Below are 21,526 nucleotides of genomic sequence, written 5' to 3' on the forward strand. Positions count from 1 at the left end.
CAACAGCTTTAAAAATAGAAGAGAGACGACACTCAACTTCACGTATAATAAGAAGAGCTAAATGCATGGAATATTTCCTATGTGCTAAGCTCTGTACTAATAATTTTATATCAATCATCTCTTTAGCCCTTACCACAGACCGATTAGAGAGTGTGATACTAGAAAACCTGGGCACAAAGCAGTGAAGTCCCTTTTTGCATACTGCCCAGCCCTGTGGAGGCAGAGCTGGGACCTGAGTCCACCTCATTCACCTCTGAGCACCCTCTTCACCACCTCATCCCACTGGTTCCACTATAATCTGCACCACTGGACTTCCACACACCCCAAATGATGCCATGTACTCAATTTCATTGTTATCTCCCCCTTCCCGCCTTTCCTCCCTCCTTTCCTTCCTTGTTTGCCTTTCTTTCCACCTTTATTTCTAATCTAAAATTAATAACTACTTTGTTTATTTCATTCTTCTGCTCTGACAGATTAAGCTGGAATACTGATCACTCTAAGATAACTGGGTTCACCTCTTGGGCTCAGCCTTTTACTAGCTTTGTCATCTCAGGTGGGTCACTTAACTTCTTAGAACCTTGGGGTTTTCTCCTCTACACAATGAATGAATTAGACAAGATGATACCAAGAGGACCAGTTTACTGGTCCTATGACTAATTACTTTGCAAGCAGTTTCAGATCATTCTAGCATTAAGACCTTCATGGGTACATTATAACGATTATGTACTCTAACACACTCACAAGTTTTCTTGCTTTAGCTCAAGTTAAAATTCCAAGTTTCTGGGAGGAGTCACATATTCATAAACAACTCTTTAAAGATCTTGCAAATGAGGTTAGGTCACTATGTAAGGTCATGCAGAAGGGGTAGAGACAAAATATGAATCCAAGTTTGTAGGACCCTACAGCTCATGTTCTTTGCCATATCCCAAACCTTCCAGAAAGCACTATGGAAAAGTTAAATGACACAAATTAGTCTCATTTCTGAAATTTGACTTAAAATTTAGGGTGGCAATGATAACCATAACTAGCATGCATGTGAGCTTATTGTTATTATTACTATTATTATATCCCTTGGACTTTCTATCATACCGAGTGCCAGGTACTATAATCATCCTCTTTTGAAAGCTGAGAAAACAGAGACTCATGGACTAACATTACTTGCCCAAGACACAGAGCTAATAAGTAGAGGATCTAGGATTTTCTTTCTATTTTTAAATCATTGTTTATTGTTTTAGCTAAAACATTGGCTAAGGTTATGGTTAATTATAGTCATTGGCATATGGCAGTTATGATGCATTTTCAAGTTAATAAGCTGCAGTTGTGAATACAGAACAAAAAATTTGCAGGTTGGTATGAGGGTGACCACAAAGACAGGCACATAGTGGTTAAGTAATTTGTATGCTCCAATAAAGGAAAAGGATTTTTTAAGAAAGATTTGCCAGAGATTATTGAGAACCTGCCTCCCAAACTATTTCCCCACTTAAATTGCCAGCTATTGTCATTGTGTCTGAGAACTAGGAAAGAAATGACAAAGTGAATTTCAGGGGACACTGTTTGTCAGTGAGGTGTGTGGCATGTCCTTCACACTGAGGGAGTCAGGCCTACGTGCTGTCTACTTGGGCGGAGGGAAACTGAGCTCCAAGGAGAAAGCAGGTAAGCAAACAGCCGACGAAGAAGCTCTATTTATTTAGCTGGGTCCAGATTTACCGAGAAAATGCCTTCCAGATGTATTCCAAACACGGTGGCATGATTAGGATGGAGAAAACAGTCAAGTTTATTTGGCTTCTGTGGGGGATTTGTTTGTATATTCTAATTGCATCATCGTTTAGCTTTATTTCATCTGGAACCTGACTGCCAAATGAGGGTATTGATTACCTGTCACGGATGCATATTTCTCAATTAACAGCCATCAAGGCTTATAAAATCTTAGCTACGTCAAAACCCACAGGCAGGTTTTAGTACAATCGTGAGTAGTAATGTTAGACACTTTCACCAAGCATCAGCTACGATGCTGGCACCTACCAAGCACATATGCTGGTTTGTTTAAATATCACAACCTCCTTCAAACTATATATCGTCTTTCTCTTTTAAGTGAAGAGACAGAGGATCAGGGAAATTAAAACCCTTGCCTCACACAGCACAATTAGTAAGTAGTGGAGTAGGGAATTGAACTCATATATGCAACAATTCAAATTCCACAGGGCTTTCTGGCACACACAGGTGGTGCAGTGCACTGGTGATGCCCCACTACTTGGCTGGAAGTCCAGCTTCATCATTTACTAACCCCATGGTCCTGAAGTTTCTTGACATCTCTGTGTCTCAGCTTCCTCATTTGCAGAGCTGGGGAAATCACAGGCCATAGATGGTTAGGATTAAGTGAACTAGCACATGTGTGATACTGAGATGAGTGCCTTAGATAAGGAGGAACCACTAGTTTACATCTTCTGGATGCTATGAAAAACAAACTAAAAATCTTTGACCTTCAAAAACTTGCTGTAGGCATTTTGTACTTCTGAAGACTTTGCAACAATTCAATTTTCCTCACAACGGCCAAATGCTTCAGGTCAGACCATTGTCTCTCCCCTCTGAGACTGAGACAAGGGAACTCTTTATGCCAGAATATTTCCAGTCCACACAATTCATGATCCTCCTTATCACATCTGAGGACACATATAATAAAGTTATTTGTTGATCGACCCACATGCTTTGGATACCTTAGGTTGACCTCTCACAACAACTTTACAACTTGGTGCTATTATCTCCATTTCACAGATGCAAGTGAGATGAGCCATAACATTGAGATGATTTGCGTGAGTTCATGTAGGTGTAGCAAGACCAGTATTTGAAGACAAATAAGAATGGATTCTAAATTTGTGTGCTTGCTTCCAAAACATGACACTTCACCACTGACGATTTCTCCTTATATCCCTGGTGAACTTTTACTCTTCTGGTGAGATTCTTTTTTTTTTTTTTTTAAAGATTTTATTTATTTATTCATGAGACACAGAGAGAGGCAGAGACATAGGCAGAGGGAGAGGCAGGCTCCCTGTCAGGGGATGGATGTGGAACTCAATCCCAGGACACACGATCATGACCTGAGCCAAAGGCAGACGCTCAACCACGGAGTCACCCAGACGCCCCTCTTCGTCTGAGTCTCAATGCACATGTATTTCACCTTCCCTGATTTTTATCCTTTGAAGACATATTTTACAGAGTCTTTTCTATATTCTACTCTACTGAGTGTTGTGTGAATGGAGATGAACACAAACATGGCCTCTGTATGAAGCTCACAGCCTGAGGGGATGGTATACAATTATATACTTGACATGTCCTAAGAAGATAATGATGAAGACGCTAGAATGGAAAAAGAAAAAGGAGAGCAACAGGCCAATAGATGGCTCAGGGCTCTCTAAGAAAATGACATTTATGCTGAGATGACAATGAGAAATGCAACATGTAAAGAGTAAGGGGTCTCTGGCAGAGGAGGAGCATGTGCACAGATCCTGAGACAAAACAAGAGCTTCTGGTCATGAGAACCAGAAGAAAGCATGCATATGGGTGGAGACAGGGTTAAGGATTAGTGGAAGAGGCTGGGGCTACCTCCCTGAGGGGGGAGGGGGTGGCTCCAGGGGACCAAAAGGAAGTGTTGAGTTCTGAGTCTGACAGTGCCTCACGCAGTCCTCGCAGTAGACAGATGGTTATCACATCGCATTGTCACATATGCATATCTACTCCCATCCAGACCACGAGCTTCATAGGAGCCTACGACAGTGTTTAGGACAAAGTGGGCATTCAGCAAATTGAACGAATGAATAAACAAACTATCTGCTAATGGGGTGATCTTGTAAGATTCTTAGCAGAAGATAGACAATAATAGGGCTGGAATAAAGAATGAAATATGTATCTTTTGTTCCCGGCTAAGAATCAAATCAATCAAATGTCTTCACATATATATTTATATTTATGTAAAAAAATAGGCATTATATGTTAATAATCAGAGCCATCATTAATCACTTGACACTGGACTCAGTGCTTCCTTTGTGACCTGTTTCATTTTTGTGAAAATAAATATGAAGTAGCTATTGTTAATTCTCATTTAGAGAGAAAAAAGCAACATAATAACAATGATAACAAAACCAGAGCAGAGTTTCAATAAATTATCCAAGGTTAAAAAAAAAAAAAAAGTACTTGTGTCATCACAGTTTCCACTCAGGCATTTTATTCAAAGTCTGTGCACTTGGCTACTTTATGATAATGTCTCAAGATAGTTATCCTTGGAATTTTTCAAAGTTTAAAAAATATAAAACATAATACATAAAATAAGAGTCATTGAAAGGAAACCAGTAATGATAAATATCAAAAATAGGAACAAAGCATTTGTAACAATAGTGAGTGGTTAATAAAAAGATAAAATTTAATAGAATCTCACTGATAATGACTAGAAAACAAAACAGAAAAATTAAAGCACTCAATGCATTAGATTGGTGCATTGATTTTAACTTCTTTATTTTTATTATGTTGCTTGTAAAATAAAAATTAGCAGGAAAAAAATGAAGCAATGGGAGGTGTGATTTCCTAGGAATGGCAGACCAGCAGACTGGGTAAATAAGCCAATATTTGCATTCTTCACAATTTTTCTATTACTATTCCCAGTTGACTATGTCTAGAAGGTCTTCTTTCTCCCCCTGCTGTCTGAATAACTCCTAATCATTCTTCAACACCCAGATCAAATTCCTCTCCTTCTTGGGAAGCCCTACTTGACCTTCTAGGTTCCCACCAGACTATCCATATTATTCTTACAGTTTCTAAAATGTTATAGCATAATATTTTCTGTTTCATCCAATGTAGAAACCAAGCCCTACATCTAGTAGGCAGTTTATAAGGCATTGGTGAGCAAGCAAATTAAGTAATTATCCTGCCGAATCTTCTCTTTTAATGCAAATGCTGTAGGTAGTTAGCAAAGGGAACTTATTCAGGTGTGCCAGATGCTGATCTGGACACCTGGTTTGAATGACTATATTTAGTATTCGCAAAAGAGTTGACTATGTATCTCTATCTCCATTTTATAGATGGAGGAACAGGCTCAAAGAAGATAAACTGTTCACTTTATCTTCCTTGATAAAGAGGGAGCTAATTATTCTGCATTGTTCTGGATGACACAGAGAACATAGCATAAAAGAAAGGAACCTTGGTCTAACATTAGAAAAATTAAGTGAGAATTAATTTTGCATTTTTGAGGGAGCTAGGACAAGTCATGGAAAACACAAAGTATCGGGGACTTGGGGAAAGACTAAAAATAATAATAATGAGAGGAAATAATTGCTGAGTAGCGTTTGGAATGAGAGTGAGATGACGTCTCTGCTTCCATGGCCCCAGGCTGCTCTGAAGCAGTTGAGCACAGAGGTTAAGAGCAGGATGCTGGAGCCAGCCTGCCTTGGTTTGAATTCCTAGAGGTGGGACCCTGAGCAAACTGCATAAACTTTTTGAGACTCAGTTTACCTGTCTGGAAAATGGGTATGATAACAATAGCATTTACCCTCCAGGGATATTATGAGGATGAAATGAGGTAATATATGTGATGTTAGTTATCCTCTGGCACTTAGAAAATATGAAAGTATTAATGAACTATTGTTATTCAATATTTTCATCAGTAACAAAGAAAAAGATAGTTACAAGTAATGAGCATTGCCTTGTCAGACACAGACAAATGAACACAGTTTATTGTAAAAAAAAAAACAAAAAACAAACAAAAAAAACCCAGAATACTCTGGAATGACACAAAAGCTACTGTTAAGGCAGCATTCACTCTACAGGGCACTGTGTCATGCTTGGCAGCACCACTTCAGTGATCCTCACAACACCACTAGGAGGTAGGGCTCTTTAAAACAATTTTTTTTATACTGTTCATTTTACACTGAGTAAAGTAAGTTCAGAGAAAGGATAATGACTTGACCATGGTCACAAACTACCTAGAAGAGCCAGGATTCAAACCCAAATTTGTCTTGTGTCAAAACTTTTGTCCATAGCCTTATGCTGTGCTAAGCCCCCAGGTCCACTTCTTCATCCTCCTGAGAGTCTGTCAGCTGCTGCATTACCCTGACTATGAATAATGCTCTCTAACAACCAAAGGCAGAACAAGAGGGAGCTAATTTATTCTGCATTGTTCCGGAGAGCACAGAGAACATAGCATAAAAGAAAGGAAACTTGGTCCAACATTAGAAAAGATCTTTAGTGATAATGAGGCACCTGTGGAAGCAGGGAACTATCTCTGGACTTAGGAGTCAGAGAGGCACTGAATTTTATCTGCATTTCTTACCAACTAGGGCAACAAACAAATGCACATTCTCTAATCCTCAGTTTTCTCATCTGGATAGCCAATATAAGAATCCTTAATTCACTTGGTTGTTTGGAGAATAAGATAACATTATATACACAAATTGCTGAGAGTCAACGTGTGTTTGCTTCTTCCATTTACCCCATTTTTAAAGCAATTAGAGCTGTTCAATAATGCAGTGGAAAGTATTGATTCCCTTCCCCATTCTCCACCACGGGAAGTACACACACAGTGGGGTGGCCCTGTAGTGCCAACCCAAACCTCAGCTGATAGAAGAGCTGCAAGGACCCTCCAACTCTGAGTTGCTAGGAAATTAGGAAGGACAAATAATGTGGCGGATGGTAGAGCAAAGATTCAAGATAACCTCAACTGTTTGAACAGGGAGCTAAAATAAAGGCAATGAAATTGGATAGGGGTAAGTAGAAAAAAAAGATTTGCATTTAAATTAGAAATAAACAAGAGCAATAACAACATAATCTTGCTTATAGAGAATGGCAGAGGTATGATTTGGCCATAGTGCAAGTGAAAACATGCTAGTTTTTTTTGTTTTTGTTTTTACCAATCACCAGCTTAATATGTGACTTGACTTTTTTTTTTTTTTTTGTGACTTGACTTCTAAAACAAATATGAATTGCATTTTTAGAGATTCCAGATCTGGGCTGGAGAACTAATTGTCTCACTATATTGTGAGACACACCAAGCACACCTTAGTAGGGGAAAATTTCCTTCTGAAGTCAGCATTTGAGTGAAAAATCTCATGTAGCCTAAACTGACTTTAAGAAATCCTTATTCTACACATAGGTACACTATACATCATTAAGAGTATACAACTCTGTTTGGTAGCTCTTATGCACAGTTAGAATTTAAGTCCTGTAGGGCTAACTTATGTCCACAATAAAAATCCAACCATTTTACCTTTTAAAAATTTAGCAAATATCTACTAGTGAAAAGGCATTGAACAATTATGAAGTGTTCCTGCTTGTCTTCAGGGTTTACTTAATTTAAAAAAAAATCATTAAGCTTTTATAACTTATAAATAGATTGTTATGCGGATTAAATGAGATAATATATATTGATCTTAACCAAGCATTAAATTTTAAGAGGAAAATTGAGAAATCAAATTGGTGACGAGGACTGTGACACATTGGAGACAGAGCCATAAAGCAGGATTCAGTGAACTACCACCTTGGGCAAAATGTGGCCTGTAGCCTGTGTTTTTATACCTGCAAGTGAAGAAGTTTTGTTTTGTTTTAGATTATTAAAAGGTTGTAAAAAAAAAGGGAGAAAAAAAAGAAGAGGAAGAAGAATATGTGGCAGAGACCATATGGGGTCTGCAAAGTCTAAAATATTTAGTCTCTGGCCTTTTACAGAAAAATTTTGCTGATCCTGGCCATAAATGTGTCACTGGAGATTCCCCACTGCAAAGAAGAAGACCAATCTCATATCTCTGAGTTTACGACCACACTTCATCACAAGCCCCTTCTTCATTGTCGGCTTCTCCAGTAGCCCTTGCTCTCTAAATACTAAATGGTCTGCAGTTCTTCAGCCCAGGCATACTATTTTGCTCCTCTGTGCTTTTGCTGGCCCCGTTCCCTAGTAAAATTCTTCTCCTCTATACTCAACAGTACACATGCAGACTTCGTTTTTTTAACCAACTCTCTCTAATTGAAGGCCATCTGTTCCTAGATGGGAGGCTCTTATAAAATAACTCAAATTATTTGTCTGTGTCTTTAGCACCTAACACTGTCCCTAAAACCTGGTAGGCTCTCAGTCAATGTTTTCTAAACAGAGATAAATAGGTTTAAATATTAACAGAGCTCCCGGTGCAGAAAGGAGGGGACTGCTTTGGGAAGACTTCACAAAGCAGAAAGGAGAAATTATAGTTAGGAAGGAAGTGACTTGTCCAAATTCCCACTGAGAGACAAGAATAGATAAAGGAACAGATTTTATTCTCAAGAAGACCTGACTTTGATTCCTGACAACGCGCCTGGATTTCCATCTGAGATTTCAAACAGAGAAATTCACCTTAGGAGCCAGTTTTCTGAACTGTAGCCTGGAGATTTTAACACCTGCCTTGTAGGAATGGGGAAGATTAAGACCAGTGCCTTAGAAAGGCCGACACAATGTCTTGGCCATAGTAGGTGATTGGTTCCTTTTTACCCCCTTCTACTTCCCCATATCCTCAGGTTTCTCCTCAATGCCACAACTCTCCCCACAGCAACTGGGGAGAAGAAAACCACACACACACACACACACACACACACACACACACACACACACACACAAGTGAATTTCCAACAAAACCACTCCAAACATTTCATCAAAGTTTCCCCTGACTTAATATACCACCCTTAGAAGATAAACACTGGGGTTCTGTCAACAAACGCAGGCTATGCATCCAGAGAAGACAGTTCATAGTAATTTTGTCAGCAAAATTGTAACAATAAAGGCCCAAACAACACTTCATCTCCCTGTCAGTTGTCTTGAAAGGGCAGATTACTTCTTCCTCAATCTTGGCACATCCAATTAAGGTAGACTTACAAGCCAGGCAGGTGTAAAGTGCAAGCCAGCACTTGTTCACATTAGCAATTATCAATGGAAACCTCCGTGAATGCGAAGGCTTGGCACCACCGTTGCCTTGGCAACCATCAGCCTGCAGAGGCAGGGCGGACAATGACATGAAAGCTTGACATCTCTGACCTGAAAGAAGATGGTTTCTCTTTCTCCATTTTCCCCAGTTACTCTTAGTGTTAGTCATTGCAAGTTTCCAAATCAAACACTTCATGTCACCTGCCTGGCATTTGGGAATCTACCCAAGGCTTAAATCGGCAATTATACTTCTCTGATGAATATGTTTTGAGCACCTAGTATGTGCCAGGCACCGTGTAAGAAAAGCCACTTTCAATCTAGAAAAGTAAACTCATTTTCATTTGCTTTCTTTCTTTTTTTTTTCCTTTCTTCCTTCTTTCCTTTTCACATACATTCATTCAACAAAACATCTTTGAGGGAACTGTGTGTGCCAAGCACTGTGCTTAACACAGCTAAGGCAGAGATTGATGTGGGGAAAAAAGGCAAAAGGAAAACATTAAATTTCCTTTCTACTTAGAACCCATTGACGAGTCCTTGAAACACGCAGAGTGACCTTCCTCTGGGAACTCAGCTGCCTCCATGTTGACACTTTTTGCTAAGGGCCAAAGGCAGTCTTAGGCTGACCTTCCAAGATCTGGTAAGTCTACTTTAACATATAAAAATTCCTTTAGAAACTTCCTTTATCTCTACCCCCTCCCCAAGATACACGTTAACAATCTTCCTCCAAGCATGTGGCCCATTGATATACATCTGAAGAGTCTCATGATTAATGTTGTACTAGACAGTAATAAATGACCTTTTCCTAACAATAGCTAGTCCCCTCAAGGTCCAGGAAACCTTGTTTCCAAATTCCTTAGAGATGTATGCAGTCCCTAACCCCCTCCCAACTTGAAAGTAAATAATCAGTCACTCATTACAACCCTAGGCAGCTCTTTCAGACCATGAGTCCTGTTCCCATGCTTGAATAAAACTACCTTTTTGCAATGAAAACATCCTAAGAATTCTTTCTTGACCATTGGCTCTGAACCCCAACATTTCCATGTCAGAGATGACTAAGAACTAGTCTTGGCCCTCAGGAAGCTCTCAGTTATATTGACAAAGCATAAGAACACAAGAACCATAGATAAAGTGTGTCCAGTAAGAAAGGTAAAAAAAAAAATGTTTTACAAGAATGTCATAAGCAAATAAATAAGAAAATGCTTCAGAGATTTTAAAAGATAGAAGGTCAAAATAAAAATGCCAAGTATTATCCTTGTAACTCACATTGCTAGTTCTTTCTTTTACCTATTCATTCATTTACTCACACACATATTTTTTGGATGATGAAGGTAAATAAAGCCCAATGGAGAATAATACGTTTGGAAAAGAGTACAAGAAACAGAAAGAGAAACGATGACTAAGGATAGGCTGTGGGAGGAATTCACATCCGCAAAGCCCCTGCTACAAGCCAGATACTGTGTTTGGTTGAGGTTGACATTCATAAAACTTAGACAGTTTTATCCATCTTCTTCTTTCTCTTCTTCCTCTTATTATTATTGTTCTTGTTGTTAATTCCATTTCACAGATTTCCAGATGAGGAAATTTTGTCTCAGAAAGGCCGTCTTGGAATTATAATGCCCACATTTAATAAAATGTGTGACTTTGAAATCTGTGCTCTTGTTACTCTGCCACGAAGAAGAGAAAAGATGCAAATTTATGAAAGGTAGACAGAAAGAAATGCATCATAAGCGTGGCACTTGAGGAAGAGATGATAATAACTGGTGGCACTCAGGGGTATTGATTTCCTTCAGAAGGCCTTGATTTTGGAATATTTAACCTTTAATTTAGCAGAGACTCTGACAACCAAAAACACCAATTGCCTCTTGACATTTTTTTAGTTCCATGATAATACCCATAGAAAGAGCTTTCAAGGAGGCTTAAAAAATAAAAGGAAAGGTAAAATCAGTGAAAGAAAAATAATTATTTTTAAAAAGGACTGTATAGTGCAGTTAGGCAGTGCACTGAAGATATTCATTGGGACACTTGGGGGTGAGGAATTGGTCAGGTTCTTGTCTTACAGATGAGAAAACTAGGCCCAGGGATGCAATGTGATGTATCTAAGCTCACCTATCTCTTATTTCATGAAAACCACAAGGCACTTTCCTTTACATGAGTGTTCACAGAGGGGAATTTACCAGTAAATTTTAATTTAAGAAAATACAGTTGTGCATTATTGGCAATGAATTATTTAAGTCCAGGATTAGTATCCTAAGATTTTACTGCTCATAGTGTGATCCACAAACTGCCAGCTCAAACATCACCTGAAAGATTTTTAGAAATGCAGACTCCCAGAATCTGCATTATAACAAGATCCCCAGGTGCTTTGTATGCACATTAAAATTTGAGAAGCCTTGAAAAGAAAAGGCATATATTATAAAAAAAAGAAGATGACTTGGGGGCTAAATTCACTTGGGTTTAATCTCAATAGAAGTATGTGAGCCATGAGCATGATTTGGATTATGAGGGAAAAGCAAGCGTTCAAAGAGAAACAACGACTTGGGTGTAAGTGGACTTGGATGTTCAGGGAATGGCACATGGCTTAATGTTGTTCCTAAAATGTGAAGATAAGCTAGAAATCGGATTTAGGTGCCAGAATGAATATTCAACAGTTATTCTCTGGTGACTAGGAAACAATTCATGGCTAATACCACAACCACAACAAAAGTAATTCTTTTTGTATACTACTCTGGAGCTTAACAGTATCTGACACGTAAGTACTCAATAAGTATTTACTGATTCACTAAATTAGTGTAAAACATTTTCATGCCCATTTACTAAATCAGCATAAAACATTTTCATGCCCATCATCTCATGGGATGTTTTGAACACTTCTGAGAGGTAAAAAGAACAGGAATTTTTTTTTTATATTTTATTACTGGTTTCCTCCATTTTATAGAAAACCAAACGTAGTGAAGAAAAAATGATTTGCATAAAATGATACTACCAGTAAATTGCTAGATCCAAATCTCAGTTTCAAGTCTTACGATTCCAAAGAATACCCTCTTTCAAGCCAATTAAGACCTCATCCCTTTGGCTTCACACTTTTTCCAATTCACACTGGAGATCTCATAGTGAGAACTAACTACATATAAATATATTTTATTTGAAATGATCGTTTGCTATATATCTATCTGTCATCTGAACATTAGCTCTGTAAGGCTTGGAATGGTTTTGATTACAAACAACATCATTTTTACCGGAGCTAATTAACAGTATTTTGAGTTCCCAAACTAGCTTTGTGGGCAGTTCTGATGGGACCATGGACTGTTACAGAACAGGAGCTCTTCCTTTTTGTTTTGTTTTCCTTTTTTTCTGGAGTGGGCATTAATAATGGCTTAGTGCTTGAAAGGCTCTGTGGTACCACATGCTTGCTAAGTCACTAAAAATACTATCGACAGGCTTGGCAAAACAACTTTGATTTGGAGTGTCTGTGATGTTTACTCTTTGCTCTAGGTTTGGGTAATCTGTGGCAAAGCTTTTAGCTCTTCATGACTCTTTCTCCTTTAATTTACTTCACTTTTAGAGAGAGAAGTAACACAAATGAGCCACTGCCAGCGCGTTTTCACGTTCAACAATAAACCGGGAGGAACATCACCCACTTTTCAACTTCACTGTGAGAAGCGAGTAAGATAAATATTCCTTCATGCCTAACTCACTGTAGGTGGTAACAAGTTCTTCACTCCTGCCTTCAAAGATCTTAAGTCACACACACACACACACACACACACAAAAAGATCTTAAGTCACAAGAGAGTCATGAACCAACTCCTTCTTTGTCTCTAGGAAGGTTTAGCCAATGATCGTTTCAAATATAATGTATATGTAAATGATTGTCTTGGGAATGTTTATTCCACTGTGCAAATGAGGAGTCCAGAGATCACTTTTCTATTTGAAGATAACAGCTGATGGATAAGATGGTGGCTAGCTCAGTGTCAGAAAGTTTATGAAAGAACCGCCTGAGGACCAGAGTTAATAAGCAGAATTTAGGAGGTTAAAGCACTAAGTCTATAGAAGAGGTATCATTAAAAAAAAGAAGCAGTTATTCTAAGAAAAAGCCCAAATTGGGAATGCAGATCTTTATAATGGACAGAAGTAAAGACAATGAATCAATGAAGCATGGTCACAGTGAATGAGGTAAAGTAAAACACACCCTGGATAATGTGATTATACCCCAGCATAACTTAATAAGAAAATCCAAAGGCCATGTGCCCCTGAAATGTACCTGTGACCTACTAGAAAACTAGCCTTCATCAAGGAATTTTAAGATTATTGGTTGATACCAAAAGATGTGATGTCACTAAATACTCCATAACATATTCCTGAGATAGCTATCACTATTTCTGTATTTAATAAGGCAGACCTCATAGGTAGCAAGTAGTAGAGCCTAGATGGGCAGACCAGGTTGTCTGACTCTAACACTAGTTAGAATCCCTTGTAGAGCCTTCATTATGTGACATCAATCTCCTCAGAAATTTGTGTAAGATAATGAACAAGGAAACAAATGGCATTGTGTGTAGCATATAACTGACATTTAATAAATGTCTGTTGAATCTGAGGCCAAACTGGTAAAGAACCATCCATCTTGCATTCTATACCACATATGATTAACTTTAAAGTGACATAGGGATGGTTTGGCAAACATACTGTATGAATGAAAAATAGTCACCATAAGAGGCTGGTCACTCTTCTTAAAGATGCCCCTCTGAGTTATTTCTAAACTCCCCCTGGAGAATCACAATTGGAGTTTGAAACACAGACCATTAATTACTTACATCAGAGTAAATTTTTATTTTTTGGAAGTAGGGCTGGAAGTTTGAAATTTCCATTTTGAGAACTATGGTGAGTAACTTAGGGGTGGGCTATAGAGCAGATGGGAGAGCTGGAGAAGGAGAACCCAGACTGGAAGGGATAGGAGACTGTTCCACAGTCACAAAGGATCTGTTTAATACATTCGAGTTCTCAAAATCAAAAAGTTTCCACTTTTAGTGGGACCTGAGTACCTCAGTCAGTTAAGCTACTGACTCTTGATTTCAATTCGGGTCATGATCTCAAGGTTGTGAGATCAAGCCCACCGCTGGGCTGCGCAGTGTGGAGCTTGCTTTGGATTTTTCTCTTTCCCTCTCCCTCTGCCCCTGTCCCAATCTGTTCTCCCCACCACCCAAATAAATGAATAAATAAGTAAATAAATAAATCTTTTTAATAAAAGCTTCCACTCTTAAAAAGACATTGAATGTCATTTGTATAACACACACACACACACACACACACACACACACAAGCTAATTTGGGCTTGTATATCAGAAAGAAATGGGAGGCACATCCCTTCTCCACCTACACAGTGAGCTGTGTGAGCTTGTTTCCCCTCTGAGTCAATTACTGTCGAGAGTGATAGTAATTTCTTCCCTGTTGGATTTTTGTGGATGTTAAATGAGATGATATATATGAAATAACTCCCAGCACAGTGCCTACATGGTAACTATTCAAATACTGTCCATGCAGACTTCCTTCTTATGTTCTCTGTTTCTTACTTGTAAAAACAATGATTGTGAGGTTCTGACAGATGTCACACCCTTTACACCACCCTGCTTCTTCCTGTGATAGGATTTGTTCATCATTTTGGAACATAATTTAATTGTAAAAGTAAGATATTGTGAACACTTGAGACCCAATTGAAGTTATTCAATCAGAAAAAGGTCATGTTAACATATAAATATTGAGAAGAATGGTAATTAGGCAGGGAAAACAGCAAAACACATTAAAAAGGCATGGAACAATTTTTAAATGTTAACATCCCAATTTAGTAATGTTTACACTACATTTAATAGTTTTATTTAAAGCCAGATTTCTGGTGTAAAAAATGAGAGGATTTACTTAGAAGCAATTTCAGAAACACACATACATACTCATACTCAATATCATACACACACACACACAAATGAGTGACTCTGTTATTTGAGGATACAGCTATCACTAATAATTCTCACATTCCTCAGAACCATTTATACAATAAACTTCCAACAAGTCCAAAGGAAAAAAATACAGCACTGAGAAGAAAATAGGACACCATAATAGGCTATGTTTCATTCTTCAGGTGGCAAATATCAGGGGTTCAGCGATATGGTCTAGATGCTTATACAAAGCCCTTCAGTGTGAGAAAGAAATCTTTGAAAAACACCTCCAAAGCACAGGCTTTGCAATCCATGGATCAGTCTTTGAATCTATCATTTGTTGACTATGTAAGTGATTTAAACCCCTCTGAGCCTTTGTTTCCTCATCTGTAAAATGGGAATAAAATTAATATGTGTATTTATAGGGTTGCTCAAATAAAGCCACAAGTATAGCATGTGGCACATAGTAATTAATTATAAATGCTATTCCCCTGCTCTTATCTCCCTTTCTGACATGCCAGAAAACACTTATTTCATCTTTTATACTGACTAATCCTTTTAAACATATGTGGTTAATGAAAAATATTCATGCTTAATGTCACATGATTGTTATATAACACATATATATATTTTAAGATTTTTTAAAGTTTATTTATTCATGACAGACACAGAGAGAGAAAGGCAGAGACACAGGCAGAGGGAGAAGCAGGTTCCATGCAGGGTGCTCGATGTGGGACTCGATCTCAGGTCTCCAAGATCATGCCCTGGGCCGAAGGTGGCACTAAACTGCTCAGCCACCCAGGCGTTTCTATAACACATATTTTAGCATGCAAAACACTTCCACAACCATTATCTAAATTGGTCTTCACCAAGACTCTGTGCGTAAATTCAATGTAGATGCTAATATCAATTAGGCAGATAAACTAATAAAGATGGGGATACAGATTGGAAGTGATCCATTACTAGGCCCCAATGTTCCCACTTCCTAGAAACACAGTGCTCCTTTGGTTTCTAACCATGACACAGACTAACTGGCACTCAACTTCTCCTACTACTGAAAAATAAAAACTATAAAACTGGACAGAATATACAAGGGCACTGTTTCCAGTCACTGGACAATAGGTGAATGTGAGACTGTGGCCTTTGAGAGATGAGGTGAGCCAAAAAGGTGCTCCAGCTTTCTGCCTAAGTGCTTTTTCTGGATTGCAGCACAGCTAAGTGGAACAAAAAGACAGCATGGGTAAGGAAGTAAAGACCAGGTTTGGGGCTGCTGCTGAATTTGAGTAGGTATTTGGGAGGCTGAATGAACTATGCAGGGGGTGAATCACAGAAGTACAGGACGGTTATCACGTGTGAGGCAATGCATGATCAGAATGAGCATATGATGAGCCTAACATTGCACAGCTGCTGTGAGGCTGAGAACTAACCAGAAATATCAATGGTTGCACAGGGTAGGGGATGTGAGAGTTGTGTCCCATCCAGTGTACAGACATTGCTGAGATGAGACCCAAAATATGTAGAAGAAAAAATAAGCAACAGAAATCAATGAATTTTTAAAAATGGTAACAGATAAATTAAGCTAAAATTAAGTTCCTTGCAAACATTCATAAAATTGATAAACCCCTCCAAGGTTGATCATAAAAAAAAAACTTAAAAAGAAGTCAGCGAGCCAGTTTTATACTGCCTTGTTCTTTCCACTACAGTGTATGTCACATTAATGGGAATGAGGATCTGGAGGTGGGACCTTCCTTAATAGCTTGTGACTGCCTAAACTATTTTCCCATGGATGAAATGCTCCGAAATTAGAAGTAATACTAAAAAGGTCACGCATTCTGTGACATCATACATCTTAGAGCACTCTTCCACATCATCCCTTGTGTACCCTAGAGGACCCCTATGTTCCACATAACAAAGGAGTTGGGGGAAGCTCAGGGATGCCATCTCATGGCTAAAAAGGACCAAGGCAGAACAAGGACGACCATTTTAATTCCAGTCTTATTTTCATATTGAAAAAAAAAAAAAAAGTGGGAAAACTTGCTTGTACTGAGTACTTTTCTCCACCAACTATCAGTGACCATATTTGGCCAATGTTTCTATTTCTTTGATGATAATGTGTTTATTAATAAGGGATGGGAATTTCCATTATTTCAAACCATCAACACACACCAACAAACAAGGCCTATATCTCAGCCAGACTATGAGTTCTTCTTCTCTTTGTCTTTTTAGTTTCAAATTAAAAGGAAAATAGAAGTAAACTATAGGGGTTGCTTAATAACTAAAATGAAATGTAAACATGTGTGAAACCCTAAAGAAAATTAAAGTTCAGTCTAAATTCCTTTCTTTATTTCAATGAGCTCATTAGTCGACAAGAAATGAATGAAACTGTAGCAAGGTAAGATGAGTCACTAACAAAATAACATATCAATCATTTTTAATTAGTATACTTTTTTTGTAATCTAAAATAGTTTCCTTTTCATTTCAAAGGAGTCCTTTCAGCTGTTTTTAAATTTTCGTTTTGAATTCAAGTGATAAGGATGTTAATTGCAGTTTGTTGTTTTTTTTTTTAGTTACTTTCCTTCTTTTTTTCTGTTTTTAAGAGTAAGGAAGGAAGAGTAAGGAAGGAAGAGTAAGGAAGGAAGAGTAAGGAAGGAAGAGTAAGGAAGCAAGGAAGGGAGGATCATATTTCTGACTCAAGAGAGACCCTTAGTAGAACTTAGTCCTGAGGTATTCATTCCTGGAAGACTTTGGTGCATCTAGAAAATACTAATCCCTCTTCATCTCTATTCCCTCTTTCTGCAACTGTTACTTCAAAACACATGCTGGAACCAAATTGCCTGGACTCAAATCATACCAGCTATGTGACTTTGGGCAAATGATTCAACCTGTCTGGGCTTTAGTTTATCCATCTGTAAGACAGGTTGTTGTGAAGATTGAGGGAGTCACTGTATGTAAAGTGCATGGAGGAGAATGCGGCTAAGTACCTCCTACTGGTATTACTACTATTAATCAATTTCTTCCCAGTTGTGTTCTCTTCTCTATTCTCCAACATCACCTTAATTCATGAAAGTGACTGGCCAAAAGGTGAAGGTTCTGGGTTTTGGTATTAGGAAATTTAGGCTTGAATTCTGGCCACACCACTCATCCAATTTACTCTGTCCTTCTTCTGAACTTCAGTTTCATTATCTTTACTTTGAGGATAAAATTTGTTTCTGTTTTGGAGAAGTATTCTTCCATTTTGTTCAAGCTCCTGACTCAACCTCCCCTCACTCTGTGTACTCACTCGGGCAGTGTGTCCACTCAAGCTGACCACAGTGTGCAATTATCTTAACTTCTCCCTTCTGTGAGTGCCTATGGCCCATCTCAGTGTATTTCTTTTCTTTTAGTCTTGGGTTGCCTCTGTTCATAAAGGTAATATATTTATTTCCTGTTAGCAAGCTGCTTGAGGGAACAACTCAAGTCATATTATCCTCATGTCACCATTTTGATCAAATTGATTTGGATCCAAAAGATATAGACTGCATGGAAGAAGCTATCATTGCTATGGTAGAAATAAAGTGACCATAAGTAATCCTAACAATGAAGAGAAACACCATAGCATTTTGTGTCAGGGTGTCATACATCACTTCCCAACCTCCATGTTCTGACCTAAATTGCACATAATGGCAAAAATAATCTTCTTCAAACATTTCACTTAGATACTGACTTTCAAGATTCTTTCCCATTATTTTTTTTAAACCTCCTATCCCCTCTTTCACCTTCAAATCCAGTGGAGGAAACTTGCTAATCTCTTCCCTGGTCTGTCTGATTCATCCATCTACCCACATATTTTTCTAATAACCATTTATAAATTACCTGGAATGCAAAAACACTGTACAGGGTACTGAGAATATAAAAATAAAGAGTACACCTTCTCAACTCTCAAAGAGATATTAAGGCAACTTGGTGTAGAAAAATTCAATTCAACTGAAACCGAGTGAGCATATTTGGTTCTGAGAAGTGTGACTCTGAGTAAAATATGAGTCTCAAGGAACTTACAGGCCTAGTAAGAAAACTAACCCTTGAGAGTTCTTGTGAGTTGGATACATGTTGAAATGCAAATATCAGCTAGAAATTTATAAAATGATGTGTAAGAGTATAACGTAATGCTGCTTGAACACCAAGTAAGATAATGTGGATAAAGTGCTTATCATATGATAACTACTTTTAGAACTCTTATGGCAATATTTTCCTTGCAGAATCACTGTGAGAAGTAAATGGAATAATGTATAAAAACATCTAGCCCATAGTAGGCGTTCAATACCTATTAGGTTCTCTCTTTCCTTTTCTGGTAACTCATTTGGTCAACGTAGGTTCCATATTACATCATTCAAAGGGAATGCTTCAGGTGTACCATGACCTCCTCATAATTTTCTCCCTCCATAGGTTCTGCACGCAGCAGTTCAATCCTGCTGTCATCTCAGACTCCCACATTACTGTTAGTCACTTGACAGCCTAATCTTTATTATAGAGTGAGACAAAACCGTTGCTCCCACTCTGGGCAACTCAAGTGCCACAAAGTGATCTACCGAGGTCTCTACCCACTGGACACTAACCGGAGCGTCACTGCCCTGACAAGTAGATTAAGAATCTGCTCAGATGTAACACAATGCAACTGTGTTCTTTTTAAAAATTATATATATATATATTTCTTTTTAAATTTAAATTCAATTTGCCAACATATGTTTTGGGCTACAAACATTAACGTGATGCTAATTTGCACTGCTGAAGGAGCTCAGCCTAGTAGCTAAGCATGCAGTATGTTCTAAAAGAAAAGGATTACCTGTCAAGGTGTGTGGGAACATGGCATGAAGAAGGATGATGAGTACTATAGATTTAGGAGAAATAGAGAGTAGTTGGAGATGAGGTTGTACCTGATTCAAAGAGTTTCACAAGCTGCGTTAAGGAATACAGCAAAAAGTGTGGATTTCAATTTTTTTTAGAAAATGAACAAAGGTTTTGTTTTTGTCCTTTGTTTTTGTTTTTTGTTTTTTTTTTTAAGTGGGAGAAAGATGAATACATAAAACTATTCCCATTCCCAAATGAGAGAAGAATGATCTAGAGCTACTCCTCTAGCGGGGTTCATAAATCAGCAGCATCAGCATCATGTGGAGCTGCTTAGCAATATAGAAGCCCAGGCCCCCTTCGGCGCTACCGAATCAGGATTTGCATATAAACGATCCCCAATAAACAGATGATACACATGCATAGTAGAGTCAGTCTGAGAAGCATTTCCCTTGGAATCCAAGCATCTTTCTCATGGCCACACAAGAGATCAATACTCAGACACAGACTTCTTAACCCTTGCCTGCCATGCTCTTTTCACTTCTCTGCCTATGACCATGCCTCACGGAAGGGTGGGGCAGGAGTTTTGTTTCCAGTCATTCATGCTTAAGTAGAGAGAACAGGCCCTTCTAGAAAGGACAGGCCTGAAGCAGAATTTCATCAAGGCCAAGTCAGTGTTTGGCAAAAATATTAATATAATCATACTCGACCATATCTGTGATTATTACGATTTTAACTCATGCACTGCACCAGCAGATATTTTGTGTTAAAGACCATTTATCCTTAAAACAGGCAATAATAATAATAATAATAATAAAATTTTGGTTTTGATGGAATCTATTATTCTAGTAAGCAGACATTTCTTTCAGGAGGAATGACTCAAAGGGGCTGCTTTATGTCAAGAGCACACAATGATAGTACCTGTTGAGTGGCATGCAGCAGTGAGAGGGGAGTGATAGGTAAGATAGGGCACAGGATGGCATCAATGAGAGAAAGGATGTTTTTGGCAAAGGCATGCGGGGCTTTCTCAGGACTCTCAGAGTGCTTAAGAATGGTTGCGGACATTAGGAAAAGGATTGCCAGAAACTATGTATTATGATCCCTCTGAATGTTTTCAAGTTTAGCAAATGTTGGAATTTCTTTCCTTTTTAAAATTATTTTTATTTATTTTTAAAGATTTTATTTATTTATTTTAGAGAGAGAGAGAAAGAGAGAGAGGGAGAATGCAGGAGGAGGGGCAGCAAGAGGGGGAGAGAGAGAGAATCACAGGCAGGATCCATGTGCAGTGTAGAGCCTGATGCGGGGTTTGATCTCATGATCCTGAGATCATGACCTGAGCCAAAATCAAAAATTGGTTGCTTAACTGACTAAGCCACCCAATCACCGCACAATATTGGAACATAAATTCCAATATTCAGGATGAGTTTCTTTACATATGATGACACTGCAGCACTGAGTTCTGAGCTTTGTTTTATACAGAACTTAAAGAAGAGGGAAAGAAATAACACTTCTACTAAGGCTTTTATTTGAGTTTTGAGTTACTCTGCAAAGATTCCCTTCTCCTTAATGAATAATGCCTCCTAGAACTCATATCCTTGTACAGTTCCCTCCCTTTAAATCTGAGCTGGACCTATGACTTGTCATCAGTAGGATCCAGGAGAAGTGATGCTGTGCAACTTTTAAGGCAAGATTACAAGAAGTCTTGCCTAGATCTTTTGGGATACTCATTTTTATGAAGCTTTATACAATCTCCATTTAATCCTTAACACATCCCTATGAATTAACAAATAAATTATGTACGAAATAGGCAATGTCTAGAAATTGTGTATACAATGAGGAACAAAACAAATAAGATT

The sequence above is a fragment of the Vulpes lagopus genome, chromosome 15, assembly GCF_018345385.1.
Source record: "Vulpes lagopus strain Blue_001 chromosome 15, ASM1834538v1, whole genome shotgun sequence".
NCBI lineage: Eukaryota > Metazoa > Chordata > Mammalia > Carnivora > Canidae > Vulpes > Vulpes lagopus.